This window comes from Dermacentor albipictus, unplaced genomic scaffold (assembly GCF_038994185.2).
Source record: "Dermacentor albipictus isolate Rhodes 1998 colony unplaced genomic scaffold, USDA_Dalb.pri_finalv2 scaffold_18, whole genome shotgun sequence".
Taxonomy (NCBI): Eukaryota; Metazoa; Arthropoda; class Arachnida; order Ixodida; family Ixodidae; genus Dermacentor; species Dermacentor albipictus.
The window spans coordinates 6,689,900-6,715,983 of record NW_027225572.1 but is presented as its reverse complement, the minus strand read 5'-3'; the positions used below and the strand labels follow the sequence as shown (position 1 = coordinate 6,715,983).

The 26,084-nt window shown below is 42.2% G+C and overlaps 1 protein-coding gene and 1 long non-coding RNA gene across 17 annotated transcripts in view; one reads left to right on the top strand and one right to left on the bottom strand.

Annotated features, from left to right (window-relative positions):
* Positions 1-26,084, bottom strand: part of LOC135908735 (uncharacterized) — a 1,076,237-nt gene that overhangs the window by 595,164 nt on the left and 454,989 nt on the right. The gene's annotated exons all lie outside the window — the stretch shown is intronic.
* Positions 1,081-25,186, top strand: LOC139052091 (uncharacterized). Its single transcript, XR_011509695.1, has 3 exons — positions 1,081-1,150; positions 4,333-4,525; positions 24,054-25,186. It is a non-coding gene; the product is annotated as an uncharacterized lncRNA (long non-coding RNA).

The following is a 26,084-nucleotide window of genomic DNA, read 5'->3' as shown; positions in this document are numbered from 1 at the left end:
TACCATGCATGTATTTTGTACACTTTTGCAGTAAGCAGGTGTGAAACCATGAAATATATTCTTGTAGTGCCCTGTGGTTCTGGGTCCTTTCGGCTCCTCTTACTACCGGTACCACTAGCCGTTACCACCAGTGGTGCGGCCGTTATGTCGATACCGCTGAAGTGCTTTATTGAGCGATATGTGTGAACGTGACACGCGCGGCTTGCCCGTAAATCCGTGCGCGTGCGGCGTCAACAGAAACACGCCGCTTTTCTTTTTCTGGTGAAAATGGGGCGCAACATCGAATAAACGAAGCTTTTCACAACACGTTTACAAACGGACAAACACGAAAGAATCACCAATCTGACTCATCATTGACATGTCTAATTGACCAACGATTTGGCGGCTGTCCATTGTATTTGTTAGGTTGTTAATTATGCTGTTTCTCACTGGTCACCCAAGCGAGACTGTACTAGTAATCATGCAAGCCGTTCGTTTTCTTGCATTTCGTGACTCGTCCGGCTCCTTTTGCCGACGAGAAGCAGCCTAATACTCGCTCCATCCCCAGCAGCAATACTCTAGAGAACGAAATATTGTCCCTCTATTTAAACCCCATTCAACCAGGTTCAGTGCCCTCAATATTGAGCCACAATATGTAAGGAATATCGTTTGAAGGCCGCAGGCCAGCTGACAATGGACGTAAATCGGAGGGGCCAAAGAAACTAGACCAAAACATTGTTTGCCGTGAGTATTTTCTAAACAGCATGTGCCTTATATCTTAAATAAATAAATAAATATAAAGAAATCTAGACTGAAATAAATAAATATAAAGAAATCTAGACGGACATATGTTAGAACTTTGTTTCGTTCCGTCCATATTTAAGCTCTTCTAGGTGGCGCCACAACAGCTCATCGAAATGCACCCGGCGCGAATTCGAATCCACGGCGAGATTTGAGCGCGGGAAGCTGCTGTGTGCCGGTATGCCGGGGTAGGCTAGACAGCTCAAAATTCTCTGTTTGTACTTACGAGGCAGCAGTATTTGACAGAAAATAATAATACTTTGATGTTCTTCTCACGCCTACAAGCGAGGGCAGCGTGTTTAACAACACAGCGTAATGCGCAACGGTGAACGCCAACGAACTCCACCACCAACCTGGACGAAGCATTTTGGTAAGTTTATATTTTATTTCTTGTTTGCAAAGTTTGTCATAGGCAAACAATTTTTTTTTCTTTATTTCTAAAAGGATCGCATTTGACTTCGCTATCGTGAGTCTCGCGTCGTGAACAACGCCTTCTGCGATATCCAGAACGTATTCATGTGCTCAGTGCGCATGCATGATGTAAGACGATACTACTGATATGGAATAAGCAGAACTGTGTAACCTCTATATCGTACACGGGGGAAAAGACGCGAAGATAATATGTCAGTTAAATAAAAACGACACGTCTCGTTTTTACTCGTCCTTTTGTTTTAGTTACTGTATATTTTGTTAATGTATCGTCATATGGTTTACCAGCCATGGCCGGACTTGGTGCTCTCGTTCTCGCGTGCAAATGTCCCGGTTTGCTGAGGGGGCACTGTGAGCAGCGCCAGACCTTACGCCAGACAGGGCGCGATTCCCCCGGTTATTGAGTCCCTGGCCAAAAACTTATTTCTGGTATAGGAAAAATTTTCACAGCTCTTCACTATACCCACCGTGGTTGCTTATAGTGGCTGTGGTGCTGGGCTGCTAAGCGCGAGGTCGTAAGATCGAATCCCGGCCACGGCGGCCGCATTTTGATGGGGGCGGAATGCGGAAACACCCGTGTACTTTGATTTAGGTGCACGTTAAAGAACCCGAGGTGGTCAAAATTATTTCGGAGTCCCCCCACTATGGCGTGCCTTATAATCAGATCGTGGTTTTAAAAGGTAAAACTCCATGATTTATTTTTTTTTACATCCGCACTATGTGTCTTGATATGGTCTCCCTTGTTTAAGCGTGTTGGTACAAGCCTTTACCTTAGTTTTAGCTTTAAGATTTGATCATATTCTCTCGATACGTAATGCATTTATATACAACAACCGCGGATAGAAGCTGCGACTGTTTGAGATCGTAGCGCCTTTCCTCTAAGTTGTAGTGATTAGATGTCATTGGAGATGTCTAAGGTTGGAAATGCTTTTTTTCATCCTTCACATTCTAGAATACAAATTTATACTAGGGTAATTAAAACTTGCAAAATGCAGTGTGAAACTTAATACTAAACTTTATTTATTCAAAGAAAATAAACAATATTTTCAATATCCCTCTATAATAGCATCATCATGCACTGTGGACACTGAACCGGTTCGAAGGCACAAATTGACTGAATGGATTCTTGTCTTGCTTTAGCATAACTCAGTTTGAGCATGAAAGAAAATGTACAGGTGACAGGAGGATGAGTGCTAAATTTCAACTGGTGTTATTCCATGACCCTACTGCACATTATATGCGCCACTCATAGCACACATGAGAAAAAGATTGAAACAACAACCTTACTAGAAGCATATGGCTGCAGTTCATTGAAAATGTGCCGACCAACTTAGAAAGTAAAGTTCCTTGTCTGATAAAGATAGGAGGGTGTACTCACGCACATCCTAATGTATTTGGCAATGGCATTAGCCTCAATAATCTTGCGCATCACTTGAGTGCGACTGCATCCTATGATGACACATTCTTTAAAAGAACTAGTTTGCATCCACAAGTCTTGCAATGCATGGCAAGGGACCTACTTCAATAACTTTTATGAATGTTGTAACTATGCTTGCCCAAGCAATCATTGATACCCCTTCCCGTCTGTCTAATGTAGATGCCTTGCACGACAAGGGAAACTTGTATACCACAGCTCAAGTGCAATCAGCATGCCCGTTCATGTCTTTTTTCCAACCAGTGTGTCAAAAGTTGTGTAAAATACCGGCAAACATGCAATGACCAGTACGTCACTTGACATTTATTCTGCGATACTCTGCTATCTCAACTGCAGGTTGCCAAGAATTATAAATTACCAGAGGACACTACTCGAATGGTGTTGATGGACACCTTGATGAGTGTTGTTCATGGCAGCCACTGCAAATATTTCTCGTTCAGTGTGCACGAACATGTTTCATTAGCTAAATTTTTAAATTTACCTAATCAATGAGAAGCGAAAAAGTTTTGTATGGTGGTTACAAATGGCCGGTAACAGCATTTAAAACAGCCTAGGATTTGTGAAGACTTCCTTTAATGAGAAAAAGCCTGTGAAATAACTAAAAGGTGAAAATAAACTGTCCTGACCATGACAACGCTTCAGCACACCAAATATCGCATCAAGCTCTCCGCAAACTTTGCCAAATAGGGGCACTGGGAATGAGCAGCTGCAGTTTTTTCTCGACATGTCAGTAGTTTTTGGCGTGCAAGTACAGTTTCTACCAAACACGAAGTAGCGCAATCATGGTAACCGTTCACTTTGTGAACCTTTACAAGACTGTGCCCCAGGTTTGCACATTAGTAATATATGCAGTATGCTGATGGCAATGTTTCCGTCTGAGACCACTTACATTACTGATGCGGGGTGCATTGTCACATGAATTACTAAAGAAAAATTTGCGTGTTTTGTATTTTTTTTGTCGGAAAAAAGAAAGACCACACTTGACCTAGGTCGTTGTAACACTGTTATCGGTCATTTCTCGGCGTATTCCACAATCTTTGCATTGGCACCGTGTTGGATAAGTAAGAAAATAAACATTCGTTACAATTACATATTAACTGCTTGTTCACCACGAAAAAAAAAGAAACTTCAGTAGCACTAACATAAGTCTATCAAAATAGAGGGGGCGATGTTCACGGAAAGCACTCATTTATTTTTTTCTTGGCCACAGTTAGTTGTCACATCCAGTATGTAATTTAATGGTGGTTTTCGAGAAACATGTACAGGTTTCCTTCTTAGCTTCATGCTAAAGTAGGGTGGGTGAAAATTTTTCCTGTCATGAATTTTACTTGCCTTGTAGGCTTCCGCAGAACTGATCTGCCATAATCAAATAGTGCTCTGTAAAGTAAACTAAGCAACACCTTTTCTTCATATGCCTGTATTTCACTCATTGACCTTTACCAAGCTACTCATGTAAACATGTATTTACTGCTCCAAAACGGGCAATTCATGCTCCAGTGTGTCAAATTTGCTGCTCTCAGAGCTGCTCCAAAACTTCTTTGACTGCTTCCATCCCTGCATGAGTGGCCCATATAATGTTTAACGAAATTATGACTGGCATCCCAGAAACTTCAACATGTTAGCATCCGTCTGCCAAAGTGCCTGCATCTCAACATTTTGGTTAGAACTGATCACTTTATTTGCTGCAGGACTGAAGCTGCCTCGATATCTACAATACATTGGATACTACGTGCAGGATAATGAATGGCTACCTGAACGATGCTTGAAGCGGCAAGCTCTACAGTATCACTTATGCTCCTTTCCATGGGTTGGCAAGAGGAACCGTGGCACACAGCTCCACAGGCACCTGTGCTCTTCACTACCTTCGGAGAAGATGCATTGGTATGCTGTACATATATTTAAGTGTGGGTTCCAGCTGCATCTCTTGCACTGTCATTTGATGTGCAGGCAGAGGAGTTGCCTATTGGCGCAAGTGTTGGTTAAAGATACAAAAAGGAAGGTGCTTCTTTGAACACTGATGACCCTATCCTCCACTTATTTCTTTTCATTTTCTTGTTACCTTATTTTTGCTGGTTATATAAAGGTCGCAGGCAATTAAACCAAGAAAAGCATTGGTGTAATTAGCTGTCGTTAAAATTGAAATGTAGAAAATATTGAAAGAAAGTAATGAAAGCAGACAAAAAGACCTTGTCTCTGGTGGTGACTGAACCCAGAACCTTTGCAGTACACACGTGATGCGCTACCAATTGTGCTGACTTGGGTATTTATGTGTGGTATACGTGGCCCTGGGAGTGTTAGCCAGCGCCATTTGGAGCCGTGGTGGGCAGATGTGGAACATCCTTTTTTGCATGATGGTGTCGTGTAACACCTGAACTGAAGTGAGCAGGCATGTGGTTAATAAACCCATGCATGCTACCTTGAGGCATCAAGGCTATGAGGTTTCAGACCCCCGCAAGAATGAATGAGAAGGAAAATGGGTTTCATTTTTTTTAAATCACGTCCATATAAAGCCAACAGGCTTTTCTTTGATAAAGGTGATTATTCTGCCATTTCACAGGAATTATTCGCTCATTTATCTGTTTTTGATTATCTTTGTGAGAATTCTGATGTTGTACAAATGTAGTCTCTTTTTAAAACAAGTTACAGAATTGACGGAAAAGTATGTACCGAGTGTCCATTCAGTTAGGCTGAAAAACTAAGAAACCATGGGTGAAGCCTAGTATCCTGAGGTTAATAAGGAAAAGAAGAGTATATAACGCATTCAAAAGAACACAAAGCAGTTATCAGTTTAAGAAGCAGGTCAAAGTAACTAATGAATATAAAACTAAAGTTCACATCGGAAAGGGTCCGTATTCAATCGACTTAATGATAATATGAAAACAAATCCAAAGCTTTTTTGGAAATACGTAAGAGGATGCGGATCTGACTCAACGGGAGTAAATGAAATTGTTCACCATCATAAGGTCCTATCCGATGATAAGCTAAGGTAGCTTGCTTTAATGATTTTTTTATTCTGCATTGCTTGCCCAAAACAACCTTTGGAAAATTTCATGTGAGAGCTGAGCCATGATGCAACCTGTCGAATTCAGTGTTGGTGGTATCGAATCATTGTTACAAAGTATAGATGAAACTAATGCCCCCAGCCCAGATGGTATTTCTCCCCGCATATTGAAGTGCTGTACCTGGCCGATCGCATCTTACCTCTACCTAATGTACACTAGATCTCTTTCTACTGGAGTGCTGCCGGATGATTGGAAAATGGCACATGTAGTTACGGTTCATAAGGGTGGTCCAAAAAAATATGTAAACAATTATAGGCCTATCTCTTTAACATCCATATCCCGTAAAATATTAGAGCATATTTTGTACAAAGAAATAATGTTACATTTATTACAACATAGAATATTAATTGATAATCAACATGGTTTTCGCAAGGGACTGTCCTTTACAACACAGCTAATTGAATTCTATCACGACTCAGTGGCTCAGGTGGATGAGAACGGGCAAAGTCATTGTGTCTTAGATTTTCGAAAGGTGATTGTCATGGTTTCTCACTCATTGCTCCTTCAAAAACTTCATGAGGCAAATGTTAAGGAGTGTGTAACTGGATTGCCAATTACTTGTCGCAGCATCGGCAATGCATAATACTGAACGGTGCTACTTCTCCTTGTGTCGAGGTCACATCGAGAGTTCCTCAGGGGTCTTTTTTTAGGGCCGCTTTTGTTCTTAGTTTCTATTAACAATATTCCTGCCAGGATATCTTGGCGTTTACGCTGGTTTGCCGACGACTGTATAGTGTATAAAAAAGTAAAAAATAAACAGGACTTCATCGATGTGCAGGTTGATCTTACTAACATTCTCTTATGGTGTGAGAAGTGGAAAATCCAACTAAATAAAAAAAAATGTGTTCATCTGTTTTTCACGAAAAAAAGAAAATTATAGAAACGCGTTATTTTTTGAACACTGATATTATTGACCAGCAATATATGTATAAATATTTGGGTGTGATGTTTTCAAGTGATTGTTCTTGGAACGCACATGTGAGTAATGTAGTTGCAAATGCTGCCAGAGCGCTAAATTTTATTCAGCGAAATTTGAAATCTTCAACTTTTGCCCTAAAGAATAGTGCTTATATTTCATTCGTTCATCCGATCTTGGAGTATGCGTGTTGTGTTTGGGACCCTCATCAGAAAACCTTGATCGACCAAATCGAGAGAATACAAAACAGAGCGGGAAGGTTCGTTCGTGGGTGATACAAGCGGGAGGAGAGCTGCACTGCAATGAAAAGTGAGCTCGGATGGGAAGCGCTCTCGTCTCGCCCATGGAAACTGCGACTAAAATTGCTATTTAGCATATATAATAACAAAACCGGAAATAATAGAGACACCTATTTTAAACCACCGCACCATGTATCTAAGAGAACAGATCATGACTTTAAAATTCGAGAATACCAAACTAGAACGGACCTTTATGCTGTCATTTTTTGCCCAAACTGCAACAGAGTGGAATCGATTATCTTGTGACCAAGTGTGCTGTGCGAATGAAGATGTGTTTTTTTCGAAGTTGTAACCCCCCTGCTTGCACGCTCCCGGGCAGTGCGGGATAAATAATAAAGGCACTGAAGCCAAGAAAAGCATAGGGGTAACTAGCTGTGGTTGAAACTGAATAGTTGAATTCGCTCTGCAGCCATCTATCAAATTTCACTGCAATGCATTATCGTAACTCAATGGGCAGCCCATTTAAAAATTATAATTCAGAAGACTGCCAGAATTTCAACAAATGATCAGTTAGCAAGAATGAGAGTGCACGCCTTTCTAATATTCTGTGTATTTATGGCTCTTATTCGTAACTTTTCTGCTGTGTTATATCAGTGTTTTAATTCGAACCAAGACTGTGCTATAATGTAGCAAAGAGGTTACGGTCTAGAGGCATAAATGTGCATGTTAATGAGAGGGCAAATCATCTCGACATTGTTAACTGAGAGTTGTTTAAACTTGAGCAGCCTTCCGAAGTATACTTCTTTTGAAGTTGCTGCTCATTGAGTTACCCTGGTACACTGTGTTGTGTGAGCTACTGCAATGAGATGGTGCTTCGTACACGGTCATGTAAGATGCAGAACAATGCCTCGGGGAGAGTGGACCAGACTGTGTAAGCAGAGCCGGCATGTAGCCGTACGTGTTTTGCATATGCGACCTAGTAAACAGTCCCCAGTTAGCACTTATGTTTTGTCAATTATGTATGCTCGTCATCCGGCCACGACATGGAGGCAGCGGTGGGATACTCGACAACGCTGTGAGAAGTGCACCACGCAAGTAGAAGTCTACACATGCAGCGCAGTGCAGTGAATACGAAACTTTGCTACCCATGGCTTCGCCTACAGTTTCCACAGCCCAGCACGCAGCTTCGCTCAACTCGTTCATCATCGAACTGCCGGAAAAACTTGATTTTTGGCGACCCGAGGAGTGGAAACAGTGGTTCATGAGATGGGAGTGCTATAGAGCCATCTCCAGACTAAAGAAGCAATACAGCGAGACGCAGGTGAAGACACTCATTATGCCATGGGTCGTGAAGCAGAAGACGTCCTAGCCTTGCTCAGGCGCTGTGATGCTGAGAAACTCGACTACAACACAGTAATGCAAGTGTTCATAAAAAATTTACTGCCACGGATGAACGTGTTATACGAGTGTGCAAAGTTCAACAGCCGGAAGCAAGACGCGCATGAGACAGCCGATATGTTCATCACTCAACTCTTCAGAATAGCTGAAGCCTCTGAGTACAGTGCCCTGAAAGAGGAACTGATCTGTGATAGACTCGTGGTCGGTCCTACAGACGCACAGGTAAGTGAGAAGCTGCAACATAACGCCGAGCTTACTCTAGAAGCCGCTGTCAATGCTGCTCACAACATGGTGACAATCAAACAGCAGCAAAAGGACCTACGGCCACAGCTACAGTAACTTGAAGCTGTCGACACCATGCACAGCTTCTCAAAGAGCAAAGGAAAGTCAAATAATTATCGAAAAAACCAGTGTGACCAAAGTGCACAGACATGCAAGTGGTACGGTTCAACAGAACACCTATGGTTAACCATCACACACTATGTGCCCAGCGAATGGCAAAACATGCAGTGCCTGCAGTAAAAAGGAACACTGCTGCCGTATGCTTTTCTGCTTCCAAAAAGCAGAACAAAAAGCACATACCAAGCTGTTTTGGAAGAGGTTTACTTGGACAATTAACTGACCAACAGGATCCTGGGCCATGGAAAATAAATGTGATGGTCAATGGCTTGCCAGTGAAGTTCAAGGTAAACACTGGTGCAAATGTAACTGTAATGCCAACAAGCCTCTACAACGAACAAGTCATGGGCAACATGAAGCAAGCAAATGAACAGCTGCTCGGACCCAACTGGACCAAAATAGCAACGGTTAGACTTCACTGCGACCCTGTGCTGAAATGGCTGGTTGTGTCAAGAAGAAATTTATGTAATAGACTAGCTGCATGACGCACTTTTTGATGTCCCGCAATCAAGTCCTTCAATGTCCTCCAAGTCTCCTAAAAGTAGCAGAGTCAGCTGGCAAGGTCAGTGACTCAGCCAACATTTTATGCCGCTACCTCTACCTGGCTACAGACCGATTACAAAATATCGCTACTCCTTGATGCCAAGCAGTGTGCTATTATGTACTCGAGGCGAGTACCTCTGCCCATGTTGCCGAGTGTCCAATGTGAGTTGGAGAGAATGGAAAGTCTGGGTATCATCATAAAGGTCAAAGAGACCACAGAGTGGCGTGCACCTATGGTAGTTGCGAAAAATAAAGGAGGCAAGCTTCAAATCTGCAGTGACTTTGGAAGGTTGAAATAGAATGTTCTGTGAGAACGAGTCTTAGTGCCCACCGTCGATGATTGCCTGGCCAAACTCGCCGGAGCTGCCTGGTTTAGCAAAATTGACGCAAGGGAAGGTTATTGGTTACTGGTTACCTGTGTCCTAGAGGTACAACACTTTCCTGATGCCAATTGGCCATTTAAGTTCCTCCGATTGCCCTTCGGAATTTCCACAGCAACTGAATTTTTCTACAGGGAAATGCTAAGACCGCTAGAAGGCCTGCACGGCCAAGCCTGTCTGCAAGACTACATAATAGTGTTTTACCGCACGAAGGCAGAACATGATGCATGACTGCACAAAGTACTTCAGCGCCTGCAAGAAGCTGGCATCACCCTAAACACAGGAGAGTGTGTACTACACCAGCAGTAAAAAAATCGGGCCCCTTCGTTAACCCCCTTCTTCATTACATAATGCGGTTCTCGAATCTGGCAACATTGGTGCCTTCAGGTAGCATGTGTGGGTTTATTGACCAGTTGCCTTCCCCCAAAAAGATCGCATACTCGTGATGCCTGCGGCAGAAAGGATGCTCTACATCCCCCGCCAAGGTTTGTGAGTCGTGGCATTGGCTAACAATCCCAGGGTTAGTTCTAGTAGTAACATAAATATCCCAGAAAATGGATGGGAAGACGGTGCCATGGTAGCTCAATCGGTAGAACATCACACGCGTAATATGAAGATGTTGAATCGTTCCCGAACTGCGGGAAGTTGTTTCTTCATCCACTTTCAATTTCATTAATTTATAATTTTTTATTTCAATTAGTAAATACAAGTAATTTCCTCTGTGTTGTCCTTGGTATCTTTGTTTGTAGGTGTCTTATGATATGATTAATAAAAATCGGGCCCCTTGGTTAACCTGCTTTCTTCTCGTTCATAACATAACAAGGGTCTCGAATCCGGCAACATTGAAACCTTCAGTTGGCATGTGGGGCTTTACTGACCACTTGCCTTCACCCAAAAAGATCACGTAATTGTGACGCCTGCAGCAGAAAGGATGTTCCACATCCATCGCCAAGGTTTGTGAGCAGTGGTGCTGGCTAACACTCCTAGGGTTAGTTGTAGTAGTAACACATAAATACCCCAGGAAGTGGATGAGAAGACGGCGCTGCTGTAGCTCAATTGGTAGAGCACCGCACGCAAAATGCGAAGGTTGTGGAATCGTTCCCCACCTGCGACAAGCTGTTTTTTCGTCCACTTTCAATTCCATTAATTTATAATTTATTTCATTGAGTAAGTATAAGTGATTACCCCTGTGTTGTCCTTGGTGTCTTCGTTGGCTTCTTATGATATGATTACTAAACATCGGGCCCCTTGGTTAACCCCCTTTCTTCTCATTCGCCAGCAGTCTGTGGAATTCCTTGTACACATTGTATTGGCAAACGGTATCACTGCTGACCCTGAAAAGGTCAATGTGCTGTCAGGTAGCAGAACCAACAGACGAAGGATGTAGAAGTGTGTTCCTTCTTGGGATGGCCCGCCACCTGGTCTGTTTTTTCCAAGGCTCTCACAGCTCACAAAACCATTACATGATCTGCTTCACAGTGATGCTTAATCCATCAAAAGCCATTGACGACGATACCGGTGCTCACCCAGTACAACCGTTAGTCTTCTCACTGTGTCTGCATATGCATCATCCTACAGTCTTGGGGCAGTCTTACAAGAGGCAGAAGATCGTAGGCTTGTAGTTGACTGTGCCTCAAGGTCCCTCTCTGACATAGAGACATAATATGCTTGTATAGAGAAAGAAGCACTGGCAGTTACATGGGCCTGCAAGCATTTCCGCTGCTACCTGATAAGTCTGCAGTTTCATGTAGAAAGAGACCATAAGCCGCTAGTGCTTCTGCTGTCATCAAACTGCCTGGGTGAACCGAGTCCACATCTGCAGTGGGTCCGAATGAGACTGCTGGATTACCCCATTTCCCACATATTTGGCAAGGAAATATGCCTTGCTGACGTGCTCTCAAGGAAACTGCAGAAAGAAACAGGCAGTAGCAGCCCAGGGACCATCAGCGAGGCCATCATAGAACACGAAATTCTTACAATGGAACTGCCGTCTGCCTCCCAAGACTTGCTAGAGAGGATAAAGGCCATGCAAATGAATGATCCCGTTTTAGCAAGGGTCAGGGGCTACTGTACGTCATGGCCCAAACAAGTTGCTGCCGCCAGAAGTGCAGAGGTACGCAGAAGTTATCCATGAACTGACACTGGTGGATGAAATTTTACTCAAAGGCAGTTACGTTATCATCCCACTGAATATGCAAAGTGATGTGCTTTAGCGCTTGCATACTGGTCGTCAGGTTCTTGGAAGATGTAAGGCTTGAGCCACTCAATCAGTCTGGTGGCCAGATATTAACCAACACATCCAGAGTTATGTGTCAAAACGTCCTGTCTGTCAATAGCACTGTAAACCAGACACAGCCTGTGATACACACTCCACTTTCAGAACACCCATGGGAAGTGATTGGAATTGATCTCTTTGAGAATGGAGAGATTACCTCGTAGTGGTGGACTATTACTCGCGCTTCTTTGAACACATGAAGTTGAGGCATACTACCACACAGAACATAACTCAAGCACTGAGCCAGATCTTCGCTCACTTTGAGACACCAGCTATTATATGACAGGACAACGGTCCTTAGTTCGCTTTGGCACAATTCAGCATGTTCGTCAAGCAATGGGAATTATGCGATGTAACCAGTAGCACCTACTTACACCAGAGCAACGGTGCTGCAGAAAGAACTGTACAGATGGCTAAGCAGTTGCTCAAGAAGTCATCCAACATTCAAAAGGCTCTGCTTGCTCATCATGACCTCCAGGCAAAGAAGGGCTCACACTTGCTGAACTCATAGGAAAATGCCTCAGAACCGATGTGCCAGTGGCACCAAGAATGCTGAAGCCACTGGGGAACACTAGGACATTCAAGAAAAGAAATGAAGCATATACGGTCAAGCAGTGCAAGTAATACGAGTGGCAACACAGGACTTTGGAAAAATGGCAACACAGGACTTTATTCCCTATTCAACCACAGACTGACCCTATTCAACCACAGACTGCCCCTATTCAACCACAGACTGCCGTCCATATCCTGTCCGGTGCTGCAACAGGGACAGTAGTTGGGCCAGCTCACACTTAACGTTCATATGCGGTGAGCACAGCTAGTGGTCTCACTCGATGCACAAGTAAGCATTTGCAGCCATCGCAACCTGGAGCATTCACAAGAAGTGGACGTAAGAGTTCGAAGAGCACGTGAGAAGTAAGAGCTCCAAGTCTGCTCAACTTATGGCTGGGGCCACTCTAAAGCAAGGGAGATGTGTGCGCCACCGCAACAAGATGGCGCTACATACACCATCATGCGAGATGTGGAACGATGCCTCTGGGAGAGCGGCCCAGGCCATGCGAGCAAAGCCAGCATGTAGCCTTGCATGCGTTGCATATGTAACCTATTATACAGTTGTCACTTAAAAAAAAGTGTTGTATGCTCGTCACTTGATCACGACACATAGCTTCCGACAATAGCGGAAGGTGCATTGTCCAAAATTTCTAGATATGCTTGTGCCACTTCATCCTTCAATACATATGAGAACAGAAATCTTTTAAAATAAAAATCGATGCGACATAAAATGAACAAAAATCCGTATAAGCCAGTTTGTTGTGTAGAGTAGTGGATGTCAAATAAGGAAAAAAAAAAGGCAGACTGTAAATGGAAGGGATTGACAAGGCGAGGTTTTGAGTTGTGGTAGAAGGGGAGAGGAAAGGGGCTACTCATGTTGGGTTCTTTCAGGAGTTGAGATAAAAACCAGAAACACAAAAGAATTTACATGCAGTGGTAGGCATGCCAATCCAGTGTGCCATGTTTTCTAAGAAAGCAGGACCTATTCATATAATCTCTGGAAGTTCATAAAAGAGGGGGAGGGATGAAGGATTGCAAAGAAGGGAACAGGGTCAAACAAATTGAGGTGAAGCAACCTGTGTAAACCGAAAGCAAAAAAACATTCATACACATACTTGTGAGAAATAGAAAAAAAATAAGAAAATGAATAATTACACAGTCACTCCCACTCTTTGATATTAAGAGCTTATGATATCAGTTGTGCATTCGTGTTTCTACTCCCAAAAATATATTTCAAGTGAGGGATGACAAGTGCATGTGTTACAATGCTCACCTACATTGGTCTTCCTTTGTTTTTATATTCTGCAAATGTTCTCTTACCCTTTCATCAGTGCAGCATCCAATTTTGCTTGTGTAGAGCTTACCAGAAGTAAGGTTATTTGATAAACCATTCAAGTGGCACAATTCATGAACGGTGTTGCATGCCTTTTGTTAAAAACAGCTGTATTTTTACACTCAAGCATGGGAACAAAGCTTAGATGGCTTCTTTGGAACCAGCGACACAAATGGTGCCCCATATTTGTCATCAAACTTCTTCAGTCAGTGCAACTGCTGTGCTCTGAGGCAGTGCCTCTGGCTGCTTCAAACTGCGCGCTTTTGTCTGTTGCTGCTTTCAACTCCTGAAGTTCTTGCAGTAGGGATTCTGAGATTCTGATGATGAGTGAGGGAGGCCAGCTGCTATGAACCTGCCAACTTGAGCACAAAAGCTATTGCGCATTGTGTGAATACACATTTTTAGAGCCTATTCAAGGCGCATGGGGGCAATAGTTGGTTTAACATGGGTGTAGGCTGGTTCATACAGTAGCTAACCACTCTTTGCTCTTGGTTGGTAACTTCGGGAAACATGCTTTAGGGTGACCATCAAATGTTTATCTAAGATATGCAGTGCATTGTCAATAGTTTAATGAAGTTGAGTCTGACGAAGTCTTGTCCGGTTAGGAAGAGTTAAGGGAAAAAACAGAACCGACACTGACCAAGGTGAAAAATTATCTAAAGCACGTGGGAGCTTTGCTAACAATGCTTTCGCCATGCGTGTCTCATGTGTAAAGGTTAGTGCTTTTCCATGCTCGTTAAAAAGATTTCAAATGTAATCTACTGTATTCTCATGTGTCATATTGGAGTTAGGTTGTAAAAGAATTAAGATATCGATGTATCTAAAAACACTTAGAACCATGGCCTTGTCAAATGTGTAGTGATGTAATGTCACAAAGCACAGGAGCATTGTGATCATCACACCTCAATACCCCTACTGCAAAAGCTTAAATTCCAAATGCAAAGATATTTCACTTTTGCTAAATTGGTAATAAATGAGTAGTAAATACTACTGTAGTGATCTTGGCAAAGCTGCGGGGCTGGTAACTGTCTAATTTTCTTCTTGGTATTCTTTTAATAGTGTATTAGCAGATGACGCATGAACCTGGTGGTTAGTGGCTATGACGAGAGTCCACATCACCCGCCGTGGTTGCTCAGTGGCTATGGTGTTAGGCTGCTGAGCACAAGGTCGCGGGATCGAATCCCGGCCACGGCGGCCGCATTACGATGGGGGTGAAATGCGAAAACACCCGTGTACTTAATTTAGGTGCACGTTAAAGAACCCCTGGTGGTCGAAATTTCCAGAGTCCTCCACTACGGCGTGCCTCATAATCAGAAAGTGGTTTTGGCACGTAAAACCCCATAATTTTTTTTTTTTGAGAGTCCACATGGCCTCCAGGTTTTTTATCACACTGCAGGCAGCTGCAGGTGGTCTCTTATCTCGTAGGCCGCACTAAGGAGCCCTGCAATCTGAGTCATGCTTCACTGCCAGTTACTGGTAATTGTGGCATTCATTTCAGTCTCGCTATCAAGAATGCTAGAAGGCTGTTTTGTATTTACACTGTTTGAATCATTTTTTACGCAGCCCTAACTTTTGTTGTAGTTGGGCTTTAAGGGCTTTAAAACAGCAAAAGCCAGCAGTGCACACACTTAAAAGCAGCTGAAGCAGCTGGAAGTACTGCCTCATGAGCACCAAGTGACGCACTCACTGCAGAAGGTTGCCTGCAAGCATGGGCTCTGAGTTGTGCTGTTTGATGTTGCGCTGCTAAGCCTGAGGGTGAATGATCAAATTGTAGGTGTGTCAGCTGCATTTTGATAGGTGTTAAATGCATGTGTGCTGTGCATTCATTGTATGCACAGTAGAGTTACCAAGGGGGTAAAAATTAATCCAGATTCCGTCGTACTTCATGCCTCATAATCATATTGTGGTTTTGGCACATAAAACTACAGAATTTGGTTCAATTTATTAGTTGGTGCTCTTTGATTTTCCAGTTCTCTAATTTTCTTGCTTAGAAAAGCTCTGTTCTTGCTACAAATGATCAATTTATTATTATGAAAGGCTAACCTTCAATCTAACTTAACTCATTATTTTCCTTTAGTGTCCCTTTACCGTGCATTAAAAGCATGGAACACTAATACTTTTGCATTAATTTTTATTTGACTCGTGCTCAACAGCTAGATGGCATAGAAGCTGAACTACTACTGTGGGCTTCAAGTTGATAGGTTGCCATATAAAAGCTTGTCTTCTTTTAGAGATAAAAACACCTGAGCCTAGTTTTCTGTCTTTAGATCGACTACTGAGAAAGGCAAACATCGCTTGCATGATAGATAAGTGATTAGTTAATTGTGCTCAGTTTTTGCCCCCACCCCAAAAAAGGAAAGTGAACATAATTGTATATTTTAGTTGCAGAACTTGAAACTAGGAAGCGAAATGCACTTAACCATTCCCCTACTGAGGATGAGCAAGGCTTGTCATTTAAATTTGTGCCTGTACACCTAAGGCTGCACTGGGTCTATCAGAAGTAAAACCATAAAGTTCTGCTTTGCTGTTCATAGGGTTGGCTCCACTACGTACTTCTTTTTAATGCATGATGATACCACAGGGCAGTATGTTTCTATACTGGCAGCCAACTTTTCAAAATGATGTCATCATCTTGTAGAAGCTCTGATTGAGAACTCCCGGAGTCAACCTCACAAAACAAAAAATGCAAATCCCTAGCTACTCACGTCATGGCTTAGAAATAAAAATTAAATTCAAGGGTTTTGTATCCCATAACTACAATTTGATCTTAAGACATGCTGTAGTGTGGGACTTCAGATTAATTTTGACCATCTGGGGTTCCTTAACATGTACCCAATGCACGGTACACAGGTATTTTTGCACTTCGCCCCCATTAAAATGTGGCAGCGCTGTGGCTGGGATTCAAGCCCTTGGGCTTAGTAGCGCCGCACCATAGCCACTATGCCCCCACAGCGGGTATGCTATGGCTGGTCACTTGCCAGTTCTCTGTGTGCATTCTGCTAACTGCTAAAAGTCAAAAGCCAACAAGGAGACACTTTGTGTGCTAAAAACATCCCTCAGGTGATCGGAAGAGATGCTCTTGAAGGGAAATCAAGACATGGTGTAAATACTGCTGCATGGCACTGTGCAATATTCATTGCTTTGGTCTTCAGAACAGTCAAAGCCAAGTTACACGGGCATTCATCAGTTATAGTATTGCTGTTTTGGAGCAAAGAACACATCTTTTCAGCTAAACTATTTCCTTCGCTTCTAGTAACCCACCTGAACCAGCAGAAGTGTGCTATATGCGACAAAGATAAAATATATAAAAGATACAAAGAACTTTTATGTCCCTGTTATATAGCTCACATTGTATTACCAGCATCGTTTGGGCTAATAACATTACAGTGGACAACATATATTATGGCAGAGCTTCTGCTTAGGCTACTAAGTCAGACATACTAGTAGACATATAGCACGCAGAAATGGGCACAAAGAAACACATTGAAAGTGCTCGCACCAAGTACCACCCGATTTTATTCTTGGAGGGAGTGCAATTATAGCCACATTCACTCTTTTTGGGATAGTGATGAGTCTGACTGGTCCAGTGATTTCATTTTACCAACTCAGTGCCATGTACAAGCGGCAATGTTTTCATCAGCTTGGTGTGAGTGATGTCAATTTCTGAACAAAATGATATCTGAGGGTGCAGTGAGCAGAAATTGGGCAGAAGTTGGTTTCCATGGGTTTTAAAAATGACCGTGCAAAGTGAGGTGGCTGCAGTGACAAAGGTTGCCTGTCCAGTGCAAGAATCCCATGTCATATCAAAATGTCATGTATTTGTTCATCTGAAGTAAAGAATAGAAGCTGGAAAGCTAAAAACTCATGTTTGAAGCTTCAACTTAATACTAATGATTGGTAGCAATATTTGGGCCCCTAGCGACCTGTTTAGAAAAAAACACTTTTTTTGCTTACTACTCTGCGGTTTACTTATCGTGCCGCACCTGCAATAACATATAAGAAGCCAACAAACACTTGCACCAAGAACAACATAGGGGAGCTTACTTCAGGTTAAATGAAATAACGAAACAATAAATTAATAGAATTGAAAGTGGATGAAAAGACAACTTGCCGCAGGTGAGGAACGATTCCACAACCTTCGCCTGTCGCGTGCGATTCTCTACCAATAGAGCTACCGTGGCGCCGTTTCCCGTCCACTTTCTTGGGTATTTATGTTTCCTTGTAGAACCCTGCGAGTGTTATCCAGCGCCACGACTCACAGACCATAGCGGTGGACGTGAAACACTTTCTGCCGCAGGCGTCACGAGAACGTGATCTTTTTTGGGTGAAGGCAACCGGTCAAGAAACCCACACATACTACTTGATGGCATCAATGTTGCCGGATTTGAGACCCTCGTTATGTAATAAATGAGGAGAAAGGGGGTTAACTGGGGGCCCAATCTTTATTAGTCATATCATAAGAAGCCAACAAACACTGACACCAAGGACAACATATGGGGAATTACTTGAGCTTAATAAATGAAATAACGAAAGGCTAAATTAATGGAAATGAAAGTGGATGAAAAAACAACTTGCCGCAACTTATGGGATCGTTCCCTACCTGCGGCAAGTTGTTTTTTCATCCACTTTCATTTCGATTGATTTATCGCATCGTTATTTCATTTATTAAGCTCAAGTAATTTCCCCTATGTTGTCCTTGGTGTCAGTGTTTGTTGGCTTAAGATATGACTAAACAAAATTGGGCCCCGCAATTAACCCCCTTTCTTCTCATTTATTTCTTCTCTATTGGTAGAGAATCGCACGCGAAATGCAAAGGTTGTGGGATCGTTCCCCACGTTCGGCAAGTTGTTTTTTTATCCACTTTCATTTCCATTAATTAATCATTTTGTTATTTTATTTATTAAGCTCAAGTAATTTCTCCTATGTTGTCCTTGGTGTTAGTGCTTGTTGCCTTTTTATGATATGACTAATAAAAATCGGGGCCCTCGGTTAACCCCCTATCTTCCTGGAAGAACATGTTTCATGGAGGATAAAAAAAAGTACGCTTGACTTTCTTCCAAAATATGTGCTTCATGTAGACTGTTTCTGCATCCTTGTCTGTTTGCAACCTAAAAACATGAAAGGCAGCTAATAAAAGACAGCAGAAAGTTGTAAACAAACTGCGAATATTGCAGTAAGGAAACTCTTCACAAAGAATAGCTCATAAAAATAGTTTGGAAATTTTGCTGGTTTTCTGAAAATAAAATTGGCATGGAAAAGGTTAATCTTGTATGGGGCACTAAGAAAAGTAGCGAAACAAATTACCGTATTTATTCGAATCTAGGCCGATAGTTATTTTTTTTTCAAATAATCATATTCCTAACTCTAGGGTCGGGTTAGATTCAAGGATTTAAAGAGAAAAAAAAACACTTCAGTTTTTCATTGAAACTGCTAAATATGGTACACAGCTAGCGCCATCTAGAAAAGTCAGTATCGCAGCCGCCACTAGCCATGCCAGTAGCCAGCCGTACACAAGCGAGGTTGCCATTTTGACCTGTGTTGTGTCGGCCGTATCAGTGTGCGGCGTGATGTTATTGCTATGGCACCAAGCAGGTGACACTACAGTGCCGCTTTCAAGCGAAAAGTTGTGATAGCTGCAGAGGCATCGTCAAACCTTCAAGCCGAGCGGGACTTTGGCGTCGACGAGAAAAACGTCCGTCATTGGAGGGGACGACAGCAGCTCTTTGTGTGCGCCGGTACGAGGATGGCTTTTAGCGGACCAAAGAAGGGCCATTACCACGAAGTGGAGACAGTTTTGGCCAACTTTGTCTGGACGCAGAGGCAGCTGCCCTTCCAGTGACAACAGAAGTGCTCCATGCGAAAGCTAGGGAGCTTTCGAGGGAGCGAGGCCTAATGCCAAAGGATTTCAAAGCTAGCCGGAGCTAGCTTCAAAAATTCATGAAGCGCTTTGGCTTCAGCCTCCGACGTCGCACTTCAATCACCCAGAAGCTGCCAAGCGATTTTGAAGAAAAGCTGATAGCTTTCCAGTGCTACGTGCTGCGAAAGAGAGAAGTGGCAGGCCACAACCTTCGGCAAATCGGCAACGCCCACCAGGCGGCTGTGTATTTTGATATGCCAGTGGCATACACAGTGAATGAAAAGGGTGCCAAGGAGGTGAAGGTGTGCTCTGCGGGCTACGTCAAGCAGTGCGCAACTGTGATGCTGTGCTGCACAGCTCATGGACATAAACTCCCTCCTTATATGATATTTAAAAGGAAGACCATGCCTGCTCAAGAAACTTTCCCAAGAGATGTCATTGTGCAGGTAAATAAGAATGGATGACGGGTGCGATTGGGGAAGAGTGGGTTAAGATTGTGTGGCGATGGCGTCCAGGAGCCCTTTTGACAAAGAACTCGCTCCTTTTGTCGACTCCTACCGTGGGCACTTGACCGACAATGTGAAGGCTGCACTCGCACAAGCGAACACGGACCTCGCTGTCATACGGGGCAGCATGATGGGCCAGTTGCAGCCACTTGATGTCTGCATCAACAAACGTTTCAAGGATCGTCTGCTGAAATATTACACGGACTGGTAGACTGACGAAGACCACATGCTAATGGAAACGGCCGCATCAAACGTGCATCGCTATCGCAGCTGGTGGGCTGGGTAGCTCAGCCTGGAACGACATCCCAGGCACATTGATCGTGCACGCCTTTAAAAAGTGCAGCATATCTAATGCACTGACGGTACCGAAGATAGTGCACTGTTTGAAGGTGACAGGGACAAGGGACACAGCGAAAAGTCTAGCAGTGACGACAACGTTCAATGAGCTCTGCACATTCAGATTCAATAAATGCTGTTTGCATTTTGTGAATGCTGTCCTCGCTTTTTTTGTTCAGCCTACATTCGAGGTAGTATATTTTTTTGTTGGCTTCGAACTTTAGGGGGTCGGCTAGAATTGGGGTCGGCCTAGATTCGAGTAAATATCGTAGTCACCTAACGCAATGTGTGTAATGAATCTAGGGTAAATGCTCTACAAGAAATTACATGTTTTTGATGAGAAAGAGAGAGTAAAACATCTTTATTAATTATATTTGAATGGCAAGAGCAGTGTGGGAGGACTGCTCTCGCCATTCAAATATTATTAATAAAGATGTTTTACTCTCTCTCTCTCTCGTCAAAAACATGTACTTTTTTATAAAGCATTTACCCTCGATTCATTACACATTGCGTTAGGTGACTACCGTATTTACTCGAATCTGACAAGAGATGGTGATTATTTTTTGACACATGTCGATCTTTGTTTGCTAATGTGGAAAACCTCAATCACGTCCTTCTCAGCTCTGTCAGGGCTCTTTGCAACTAACCTTATGTGCTGGCTGGAAGATAGGGAAACACCCATGGCTCATATGTGCAGCCAGATGGCTACTGTAGTTATTCTTCATGCAAGTTCTGGGTTCACCAACTCCCTCATTGAAACACTGATAATGGTTATGGTTAGTAATACTCGTTTCCATCCAAGAGCAAAATCAGCTTGTAGTTGGTGCTGGTCCGGTTGATAGGTCTCTCTCCTTGTTTTTTCATGCTATCATACTTCTAAGAATAAATAATCTTGCATACTATTGCTGAAAGCTGGGAGAGTTGGTTATTGGCATTAGGAAACAGTTACTTGACTATAAGATGAAGCACATGAAATGCACAAGATGAGCATTGCACATGAACTTGTTTTAGTATATGAGTGCGATTATATGCATGCATGAAAGGCTCACATTTGCAGCAAGAGTTGACTATACGCGACATATAAGATACATCACTCATTCTATTTTGCGTGTACCATACATCTTTTTCAAGTAATCAATTTTTCTATTCGAGATTTCAATAGAAGGTGTGCTGTTGCATTTATTGGTTTGTCTGGAAAGGCCCTTATATATCAGTGTACACTTTTAGCCTTATATCTTCTGAGTATTTTGTGCTGTTGTATTTTGCCATGTATTGACATCTTTTACAATGTCCTGCAAGTTTTTCAGACCTTGCTAACCTGCGCAGAATGCTCAACCTGTCTTTGGGGCACCTTTGAGTGCATTTAATGCCTTCAGCGGAAAGTGTTACGTAGGATAAACCAGTATTTGTGTTAATGGCAGGCTGCAGGAGCATCGTGCACAGATGTAGATGGTAACAGTATGTGGATATCTCGCAAAACATTGCAAAAGATGCCAAACTGTGCCAAAATTTGACTGTACACATGCACTTTGCAAATATAAGGCAGGGAAGTGCAGATTTGCATACTAGGCCTTTTCCATCCAAGAAACCAATAACTGCATTAACAAACCTTCTACAGGGGTCTTGAATAAAGAAGTTGGTTACTTGAACAATATGATGTATGACATGGGTGCATCATGAATCACAGTTTATATGTCGCGTATTGTGAAATTTCCTGCAAATGTGTCGTTTTTATTTATGTAGTCATTGTTTAGTGAGGTCATTTCATTTCCCGCGCCCATTCTCTGCACATCATGTTGGTATTTTGTTTTGTCTTAGAACTGTAATTATGCTTCATAAAACCTTACATTGCTAAAATTTGACTTTGGGGCAGTTTGGTCTTTTCATCCACGTTCTTGTTTTTGTCATTTCCCTTACCATGTAAGCATTTTTCTGGAACACTTGCAGTATTTCGTCATGCCCCTGCGTTTAGAAGCCAGATGTCTGTCTCTGAGTAGCCCAAACCACTTGAAGCATGCAAATCTGATGCATCCTCAATGGAACTCCATAGTGAACGTATTGCTAAAATATTCTTCAGGGGATGAAGCACTTCTGTAACTGCCGAGTTTTGCAGCAATAAAGAAGCAGAATGCTTGCATCTGTGTAATCTGTATTTAACTTTCTTTGTATCATCTTTTATCTGACTGTCTGTCAGCATGGTAACATTGCATATTGTCTTCTTTCTTAGCATTCATAGGTTCCAAATTGCTCCTATGTTTTTGTCCTCACATTTTCTGCAATATCCTTCACCAGAAGGACAACTACCAGTTCACCTAATTTACCACTTTTACAGGCAACCAATTACCCATAATAGTAGTGTAATGCCCATTGCTTAAAAGCTCCTAAACAATTTTGCACATCTGAAAGTTTCTTGAATTCATGCACGCAGGTGCTGTTTGTAATATGGCTGAATGCTCAAGTGATTGGTTTTTCAGGCCAATGTGAAAGAAAAACCCCAGTACCTGTGTCGCTTTATGATGTTGACCTGTATTTATTACGTTGGTAAACTATGTGCACTCTGAAGATATGCGCATTACTGCTGGTGTTTTGTATAATCTGTGTATAATAAGACAACACATTGTATTATCAAGAACACATTCATTTTATTAGTTTTTTAATGTGTTGTCATTTACTTTCATTGTTAGTACTGCTAGGCATCCTAATACCTAATTAAAGAGCTTCTGCAGATATAGAGTTGATTCAAAATTTCAGAAACTTTTAATCATGCAGCTATAGGTTCTTTTAATGATAAGCTCTTTCTTCAATACAAAATAGTGGTTCCTAAATTGGTTATTCGTACCTACAAACCACCCTAGCTGGATGAAAATACTTTTCAGAAACTGCTCGAAGGTCTATTATATTTAATCAAGTCAGATAAGAAGGTGCTCTTTGCAGATACATAACATTAATGGTCCATCTCAATTAATGAAACATTCTGGAAAGCCTTGTGGTCATTCATAGAAACACTTGTTTGTAGCTTTGTCAGTGCCGTAATGTTTCAGCCTTAGTCTACAAGATAACGATGCTCACACGATGTGAAATTTTCACAAAGTATTCTGTGTGTGCGTTCTGCAACATAAAAGGAAGAGGTCTGAACACTGGCCAAAATAGTTTAAAATAGTTATTTGCATTTTGGCTCCCCCTGGGAGTCTTGTTCACAAGGCTCCCGTGATGGAGCCAAAACGTAAATAACTATTTTAAGCCATATTGGTCGGTGTCTGGACCTCTTCCTTTTAGTATGCATCATCCCGACCAGACGGGCTTTTGTCATACTCTCGACTTCATCCAATCTGCAACTGTACAATGCGTTCGTGTTGTCCACTTCTCTGCTCTTGTGTCTGCACACCTCACCTTTTTTTTGCATAATGAATCCTTAGCAACTAGATCAGCTTTCTGTCCTAAGGTACAATGGGCTGTAATTTTTCCTAAAATCTGAGGTGGCCAAGATACACTTGGCGTGATAGCATTGAATGGCCCAGCACTGTTGAATAATTCGTGATGCTGTGTTTAAATATTCATGTGGTGTCAGTTTGCAATACAATAGTACATAATCTATTTACGTTTGGTTTTTCAGGATGCTCCCTATCATGCACTGCCATCTCAACAGTACCATGGCTTTTTGTGTGGATTCCTTCCATTTTGAATGCCACCACTGCTTGCACAGCATCACAGCCTGCCTGCCTTGATCTTGCGGAAGAAGAAAATACAAAATGCCTATTTTTTTAAATGCGTGCATGGCTCCACGCAAGACACCACCTGGCGTCGGGGTGTTAGGGCTTTTTGCAGAGAAAATGTTTGTAATAATGCCTTGTGTGTGCCCTAGTGGCTAAATGTTGGCCTCTTTGCCTGTGTAAAAATTTCACACTTATGGATACTGTTAAGGGTTCCTGTATTATTGTTATTACTTACAGTTTCCTGTTCAGGATTCCTGTATTGGAAATTTTTGTTTCATTATAAAACTAAAAATTATAGTTGAATTGCTGCTTTGTGTGATATGCAATATTCAGCCGAAGGTGGTCAGCAGAGTTCGAACAAGCGTTATATCAGGTGGACAAATTTTTTTGAGCAGGGGACTTCTTCGTTCGGGTAACAACTGTTTTCCTTGGCATTATTTATATAGTTCACTTTTCTCCACTTCATGGATATCCAGCAAAATGACTGAGTGCATAGGGAGGGTGAGGCAAGTTTAAATGCTCAACATGGGGATTTAGTTAGGATAGCAAGGTGTGTAGAAGTAGGGGAGTTTGGGAGGTTGCTGACACCGATTTCTATGAGTGATCTTGTTGTTTGTGTCAATGTCGGTTATATAATGCGAGGCGTCTTCTGAGGCAAGAAACTTTGAAAAAGCTCCTTATAGCTGTGGAAATTCAGTACGTGCCCCCTGGGGCTACCATTGGTGTGTCACTGTGGCCATTGGTTATCACTTGGGGCCACTGGGTAGATGCAGCTCTTCAACGAACTTTTTTGACACAAACTTGTGTATGTACGCTGGGTGTGTGCCACTGCATGTGTGCCACTCTTTAATGGACCTCTTTGATGCTGACTTAGGTCATGGGGCATCACAACAAGAACCTACGTAGTGGCATCTGTGTATGCATGTAAGTGAGCTGAAATTGTTTGCTTGGATTTTCTTTCCCTGACGACTAGTCCCCTTGTTGAATTTACTTCAGCCTGAGATATCACCTGTTTGGCTACTGTTATCACATTATGCCCCATTTTGCTGTGAACTTGTCATGTTCTCTAGCTGGCAAGCTTGAATTTCAGGTACTGCACAGTGCTAAGGAAATTGATTCAGAGTGGGTGGTACAACCTCGGCTTTTCTTTGCAGCTGCGTGTTACATGAGAGAATAAGTTGTATGTAGATGTCTGTTAGAAATAGCATAGGTATTCAAAAGTACTTTCATTATGTTCTAGGTCATTGGTGCTGTCTGGCCTCCTTTGCATCATTTTTTGTAGCATGCTTGTTTACGTGCAAAAACAAATGTGACCTGTTCTAATGCCTGCAAGGACTGCCCAATAGCTCATGATGTTTTGAGCCACTCAATTTCAGTCTTGGCTGCACTTGTGGATTTTCAACATCACTGAAGCTTGCAATATGCTTGAATTTCCTGCCAAACTGGTTTGCTTGTTTGTATCCAATTTATTAAATTATTTCACTTTCATTATGCTAATAGTCATTGATTGTAATATTATGCTGGCACATTTGATTCTGGAACTGTAATAAATTTCCAGACATTTTATTGCTTTGTCATAATTTTTGCACCTCGTTAGACACAATCTACTAAACACACAAAAAACTCCCTTCAACCTCGTAAAATTCCCAAAAGGTGCATAATAAACTCCCGACCTACCTGTAAAAGCTCTAATAAAGAGCTAAAATGCACTCCCAAAACATCTGTTTAAAACTCCCTTAATAAAACAGCTCCCTAAAGCTGTAAAAATTAACTCCCAAACATTCTCTTATATATTCCCATAAAAAGCAAAAATTCAACTCTCAAAATTAACCATAATTGCTCCCTTAAGCAAAGCTCCCAAAATATGGGAACAGTTGCTCCCATGTTTACACCTAAGCACTCCTACAAAGAGGCAAAATAATTTCCCAAAG